This window comes from Nicotiana tabacum, chromosome 3 (genome assembly GCF_000715075.1).
Source record: "Nicotiana tabacum cultivar K326 chromosome 3, ASM71507v2, whole genome shotgun sequence".
Lineage (NCBI taxonomy): Eukaryota > Viridiplantae > Streptophyta > Magnoliopsida > Solanales > Solanaceae > Nicotiana > Nicotiana tabacum.
Window position 1 is genome coordinate 175295116 of NC_134082.1, and position 6764 is coordinate 175301879.

A 6764-nucleotide genomic window follows, 5' to 3' on the forward strand; every position below is an offset into this window, starting at 1 on the left:
AAAAAATATTTAAACATAATATAGTTTTATTTTAATATATATTTATTTTAGTTAAAATCAATTAGCATTTTTATTATTTTGGAAAAAAAGAAGAAGAAAGAATTGGACAATTTTTCTTGTCTATCTTTTGTTTGAGAGGCTCCAAGAGAAGGCCCAAATTCGGAGCCCAATAACCCCACCAACAACCTAAACTTGACCTTGACCTCACATTAAAATATCACCTTTCCCATTCAAAAAACTCTAAGACTCTAGAGCAGCAGCCGAATCCCCCTCATCCTCTAACCTAATAGCGTCAATTCACCTGATTCTTACAATTCTGAGCCGCATTGTTCCCTCTTCTCTAAAACCCATCAGCCACCCATCTGATTCTCAAAAAATCACTTAGCCGCAACAAGCAAAAACAAAGAAAGGGAGAACGGAAAAAATAGTGAGGAGCTAAGAGGAGAAAAAATGGACATCTAAGGAAAAGGAACAGTAGCAGAAATAGAGGACCCTCCATCGTTTCTCTTCTCTGAACTGAGAGACAATAGCCACTCTCTCATCATCCCTCTCGATCAGACCAGCCATCTCACTCCCCTAAGAACTTTCATCATCTTTCTCAAACACACATGCACACACATATGGAGGAGGGACAAAAAATAGAGCATGAGCTCTGAAAAATAGTGAGGAAAACGAGAAAAGGTCCTCCCTTCGAGTTCCTCGCCGTGAGCAGGTTTCCATTTTTGGTTCGAGTTCGGTGATAGATTTTGCTTCGGGTTGTATTCAAAGGCTTATTTTTGAATAAAAGTTCAAGAGAAATTGGCTGAAATTTTGTTATTCGCTGCTGATTATTGCTCAAATGAACTCAAGGCTTTAGGTACATACCCACAAATTTGTCATTTACCTTTTTCAATCGATGATTTAAATTGGTTGACATGTTGTGAATCTATTATTTCTGTTGTTGTTTGGGTATATATACATTTAATTGGATAATCAATTGATTTAAATTTGACCCATCATGCTTAAACTAATTGTGATTTCGTGACTAGTAATAATTTGGGGAAGTGAAGGCTCATCTGTGAGAATATTAAAATGTATGTTCTTCAGTTGATTCTGTGAGTGATATTGGGTGTTTGAAGAACCTCATTGTCAAATTATAATCCGTGTAATTCGTTATTGTAAACCTCAAAGGCCTTGAGTAAATTTGTTGTTTAATATAATGTACGAATTGAGATGTTATTAACTAGGAACTAATATTCACACTGTTTCGTTCGAATTCCAACAATGTTTAACCATAAATTTGTTCAAGAGTTTTATGGCAAAGTTTATTAATCTGATATCATATGTAGAAATAGAAAAAAATATTATTTCATTTATTAGATCCAAAAAAGGAAAAACAGCAAATTGAAGTACCTTGGAAAGAAATGTGTAGGCTAGTTGTTAAATGATTTGGGCTGACCAAACGAGCCACTGACATTGGAAAATTTGGTATAAGCCTGGGATAAGAATAAGATTTGGACTGGAATAAGCTTCATCGCACCTTGGACTTTTAGTTAAATGCTGGAATTTATTTTTTTGTAATCTCAAACTTAGGAAAGAAATAAATCATGAATAATCGCTAGTATGCTTTAGGCGCATATTAACAAATAAATTATCGTGATGATATACACGTTCGTATGATATAGTTATGATTTTCAAAATTAAAACCAAGGAATGCGTTTGCGCAACCTTAGGCGAAACAATCTTAAAATTAATAATAAGTGTTATTAGTTGTGTACACGTATGTGTGACATAACTTTGCACACCAAACAAAATGAATATATGTGACTCGTCTCAAGATAATTCCATAATCACGAATAATCAAGAAATTAAAAGCGGTCTAAGGCAAAAATGCATAAATTTTTCCATAACATAAAATATCCAGAATTAGTAAAGTCAGGTATAATTATTAAAGCGACTGTGCTAGAATCATGAAACTCGGGAGTGCCTCACACCTCCTCCGAGTTAACAGAATTCCTTCTCCGGTCTTCTGTGTTTGTAGACTTTAAAACAGAGTCAATTTCCTCGATTTGGGATGTAAAATACATCGCTGACTTGGGACACCATAATAAACATTCCAAGTGGCGACTCTAAATTTAATAAATAATCATATTTCGATTAATATCACTTTTATTGGAAAAACTCCCTATCTCTCGGAAAAAAGGAGGTGTGACAGCTTTGGCGACTCTGTTGAGGAACGAACTCAGAATCTTTGGTTCAGGGTTCAGAATTCGAGCTTGTAATGTAATTTGTACTTGACTTTATTATTTGTTGATATTATTGTGTTTGTGGGCCTAATGTGCTAATTGCCACTCATTTACCGCTTTGATATTATTTGAACTGTACTAAACTGTCTTTTTACGCCTCCCCTCTGAGTTTTCTAGAAATATGGTGCACACGTACGTGTGTCCCACTTTTCTGTTAGAGGTCGTATCAAATAGAATGAGGCCGAATCAGCAACTAGGCCGAGTAGACTTTCGTGCTCCCGGTACATTGCCCCCACCTCGGCTCGAGTTGTCTGCTTGGGTAAGCCATGTCTAGAACACACCCCTAGAGTTTTAAACTTAGAATAACATAGCCTCATACCGGATCCCTAGTAGGAATATTTTTTTTTATTACGTGGATTTGACTTTAGGGACTCAACACATGGGTTGGGTCCGTCTAGGACAGGTGTACCCAAAAAATGAAAGACCATCTTGATGCACCCTATGTGCTATATGTTGCATTCTTCAAGGGCAAAATGAGTTATTTGGCCGACCAATGATGGTTGAGGGTAAATGAGAAAGAAAATAGGGTGAAGTGTAAAAATGAAGCAAGTAGGGCCCAATTATATTTTTCTCTCACAACTTTTTTTTCAAATGAAAATGAAAAATCCAAAAAGATTTTGCACTTTCCCATCATTTTTAAAAAGAAAAGAAAAGAAAAAGACAAAAAATATGTTTTCTCCAAATCAATTATTTTTTTAAAATTCTCGCCCGTACCCAATCTTCCTACACTACGCATACCTAATTCTTTTCTTTCGGGGCGGGATACGTAGGCAACTCACATAGAGTCCTGTCTTCATAGTGAGTCTTAAATTATTGGCTTCAGGGGCCGTAGCCAAATCGTGCATATCTAGCCACTTTTGGCCACATTGGCCTTTTTGCGAAATAGGACTATTTTGTAAAGTGGTTTGTTGAACCGTGTTCAGAGAGTTTTGAACCCCCAGTTAGATGTCTCCTTACTTTAAGGCCTGTCCTATTGAATTTGTATGTCTAGTCAATGTTGGCCACATCAACCGTTCTTGCAAAATAAGGTCATTTTTTCAAAAGTGGTTCAATGACCCATGTCTTAGAGTCTCAAGTCCACAACAAGGTGTCCTCTCTATTTAAGGTCCATTCTTGTTAAATCTGCATGCGTAGCCATTTTTTCTCTACATAGGCCATTTCTGCAAAGTAGGATCATTCGTGCAAAGTAATCTTAGAGACCGTGATTCCCGAGAGTTTGGAGGTTATATAGGCCTTTTGAGATATTTTCCATATCTTAGTGGTCACCCTTGTTGATTTTGCTTTTCTAGCAACATTTAGGCCACGTAGGTTATTTTGCAAAGATAGTCTCACTCATGTCTTGTATGGCCCTATAAGAAGTATTATGGTCTCACATAGTGTCTTGAGTCACTAATCTGTTTGGTCTTACTCTTCTCATTTAGGTATGGATGCATTTTCCAGAGCTTGATCATGACAGACGCTCCATGACCATCTAATCAGGACCGCTGCATTCAGGAGCTGCTTAAGGAGACATTTTATGTTATCTTTTATTTTCTAGTCCTATCCAGTAGTACTGAGTCTTTTAGGTGGTTTAAGAATCTATCATAGTCTAGCTGAGTTTGTCGAGTCTTTTGTTATCATATTTTTGATTCTGTATTTGAAAAAAAAGTTATAAATGGAAAATCCAAAAAGATTTTTTGTTTTTAGTTTATTTGGTCCATTACTTTTCCATAACTACGCTTTGTCTGATTCATGTGGAACATGATACGTAGGCAACCTACGTAGGGTTTGATCGAATCGTTTTTAAAATTAAAAGAAAAAAGATATGAAGTTGTGGGATGTGATAAGTGAGAGAAAAGAAAAGAGTGATAATCAGAAAGAAAAGAGAGAGGAAAGAAAATGAGCAAACCAAAGAGTGTTATAGAGAAAATAAAGAGAAAAAGGGACAAGAAGAGTGAATTTGGGATGATGCCAATATGACCTTCGTACCCTCGAAGTTATTTTAGTACCGATAATTGTGACTAGGTTCATTGCACATAATGTGAGATTATCTTATGTTAAATGCCTTAACGCTAACGTGATAACTTCATTTTGTTCCTCTTTGTTATCTTCATTATAACAGAAGGGTGGTTGGTTTGTGGTTCTTAAACTGTAACTCTTTCCTACAACATAAAGTCAAAAGGCAATGGCAGACGACAACGAAATTGAGTTAGTTGATACTGGTGCCCAAAAGCAATTGTTGGAATGAGAAACTGGGTTGTTTGAAGAGGTAAAGATGTTATGACAACACATGAAGGACATGTATCAGGCTTGGATGATGGGAAGGCACCACCCCCGCCACCACCTAGCTTCCTAGATGCTACCCCCACCCAAGCTCCGGGCATAGTGTTAGATGATATGCCATATTCTTTAGATTTTCCCGCTTATCATAGCTTTCATAACCTCCTTAGTAGCTCCATTGTTTGTCCTCCCACTACATTTCCCAAAATTGCCTTTCTGTCATATCCATTATCCCCACTATCACAACTTCTCAATAACTTTTCTTTCATAGATCCATAGTGAGCACCAATTCAAACCTCTTGATACCCAATACTACCCCCCAGAGTTGGCCCACTAGGTCCCCGACTCATATAATCATAGCTTTCAGAATGAGCCTCCTGTTGATAATGAAAAATTCACAAGGAAAGAAGAGCGAGATCAGATATCTGATAAGTAGGGATTTTGACCGCTTATTTGCTCTTTTTTACTTGTGTTTTATCTCAAAAATGCTTAAAGGTATTCCCGAAAACTAAAGAAATGTGCTTACTTGCAGGGATATTGGGAAACAAGCCAAAGAAGTCAAAATCAACTCATGAAGGAGTCAAAAATGAACAAGAACCAAAATAGGGAAAAACGAGTAGCAGTGCAGACCGCACAATTCTAGTGCGGCCGCAGAAGGGAGATTCAGATAGTAGTATTTTGGCCAGCACAAGGAGTGCGGACCGCACCGAAATTGTGTGGCCGCAGGAGGTAAAGTGCAGCCGCAGTCATTATTATGCGGTCCTTAAGATTGAAGAATCAGAGAGATGTTTTAAGTCCAAAAGCAGAAGAGTGCGGACCGTATCACTTTTGTGCGACCGGATAATCAGAAGTGCGGCTGCACCTACTTTTCTGTGGATCGCAGAAGCCTAAAGTTCCAAGCCCAAATTCCCAAAGACTGTGAACCGCACGATAATTGTGCGGCCGCAGAAGCCCATTGTGCGGACCGTACTAGAATTATACGGCCACACAACCTTTGCAGGGGTATTTTTGTCACATATTTTCAGCTTAGTATAAATAGAATTTTTTATCATTTTTAGGTTAAGTTCTATTTTCAAAAGTGCAACTGAGCTGTTTTCTTTACATTTTAGAGTAATCCTGTACTAGATTAACTTCTCAACATTAGATTTTCTTTTTTTAATCAATTATTATGCATTCTATCTTAATTTCTTCTTGTATTTTTTTAATTTTCATGAGTAGCTAAATCTTTAGTTAAGGTTGTGGCTCAACCCTAGTATGGGTACTTAATGTGTATTTAATTTTAGGGCTTGTTTATGATTGAGTTAGTGATATTTAGCCTTGTTTATGCTTGAATTCTAGAATTAATGGTTGCAAACATTGATTCATGCCTATTTGACCTAGTCTTTAGTTGAGAAAGAGAGACTAAGTTTAGAAAAGCTTGACTAACAAGGAATTAAGATGAACTCAAGAAACTGATAGCCCCAATTAAAGGGTAAAATATAGAGATAGTAAGACCCGGCTTGAGCATATATCACTTGATTTGTGCAATACCCATTTGGGCTTGAGAAAGCTAAATTGGGCAAAATTACTCAAACTACCGAAAAGTATAGAGTGAATAGTTGCGTGTGATTGCTTTATTATGATCCTGATTAATCAAATTGCCTTATAGTTTACAATCCGTTAGGTAGCCACCTAGGTGGAAGTCACGACCCTAGACCCTTTACCATTTGAAAAACACCCAAAGCCAAAAATATTGTCTTCTAGTTTATTATTTGCAATCATTAGTTAAAGTAGAAACAAAAACAACCAACAAAAATGTGAAAGTACAAATTGAGGCACATATACAATTACACTAGGTGTATACCTAATCCCATTCTTAACTCTCCGAGGAATTGACCCCGACTCGCCTTGGGTTTTATTATTGCTTCGATCGCCTCACTACCTATAATTGTGGTGTGAGTTTGGGCGAGATCAATTTTTGGCGCTGTTGCTGGGGAGTTAAACAGATTTAGCTATATATCTAGGTTTTTGTATGTTTTGTCTTCTTTTCCTTCCAAGTCACTAATTTTGTGTTTAAATTGATTTTAGGTATGAAAATGGCTCTCAACAACAAGCCCATCGTCAATGTGCCATTAGGGGAGGAAGTGGACGATGATGCCATGGATGAGATTCCTCTTGAACCTAAAGCTAATAGATGAGGCCGCCCGCCTCACGATAATATGCTGCCCCTCCCCCACCTCC

The 6764-nt window shown here is 37.2% G+C and overlaps 1 long non-coding RNA gene across 1 annotated transcript; it reads left to right on the plus strand.

The window, feature by feature from the left end:
• The first annotated feature begins 234 nt into the window (after positions 1–234).
• Positions 235–5696, plus strand: LOC142179549 (uncharacterized). Its single transcript, XR_012708031.1, has 3 exons — positions 235–856; positions 3707–4976; positions 5077–5696. It is a non-coding gene; the product is annotated as an uncharacterized LOC142179549 (long non-coding RNA).
• The last annotated feature ends 1068 nt before the right edge of the window (positions 5697–6764 follow it).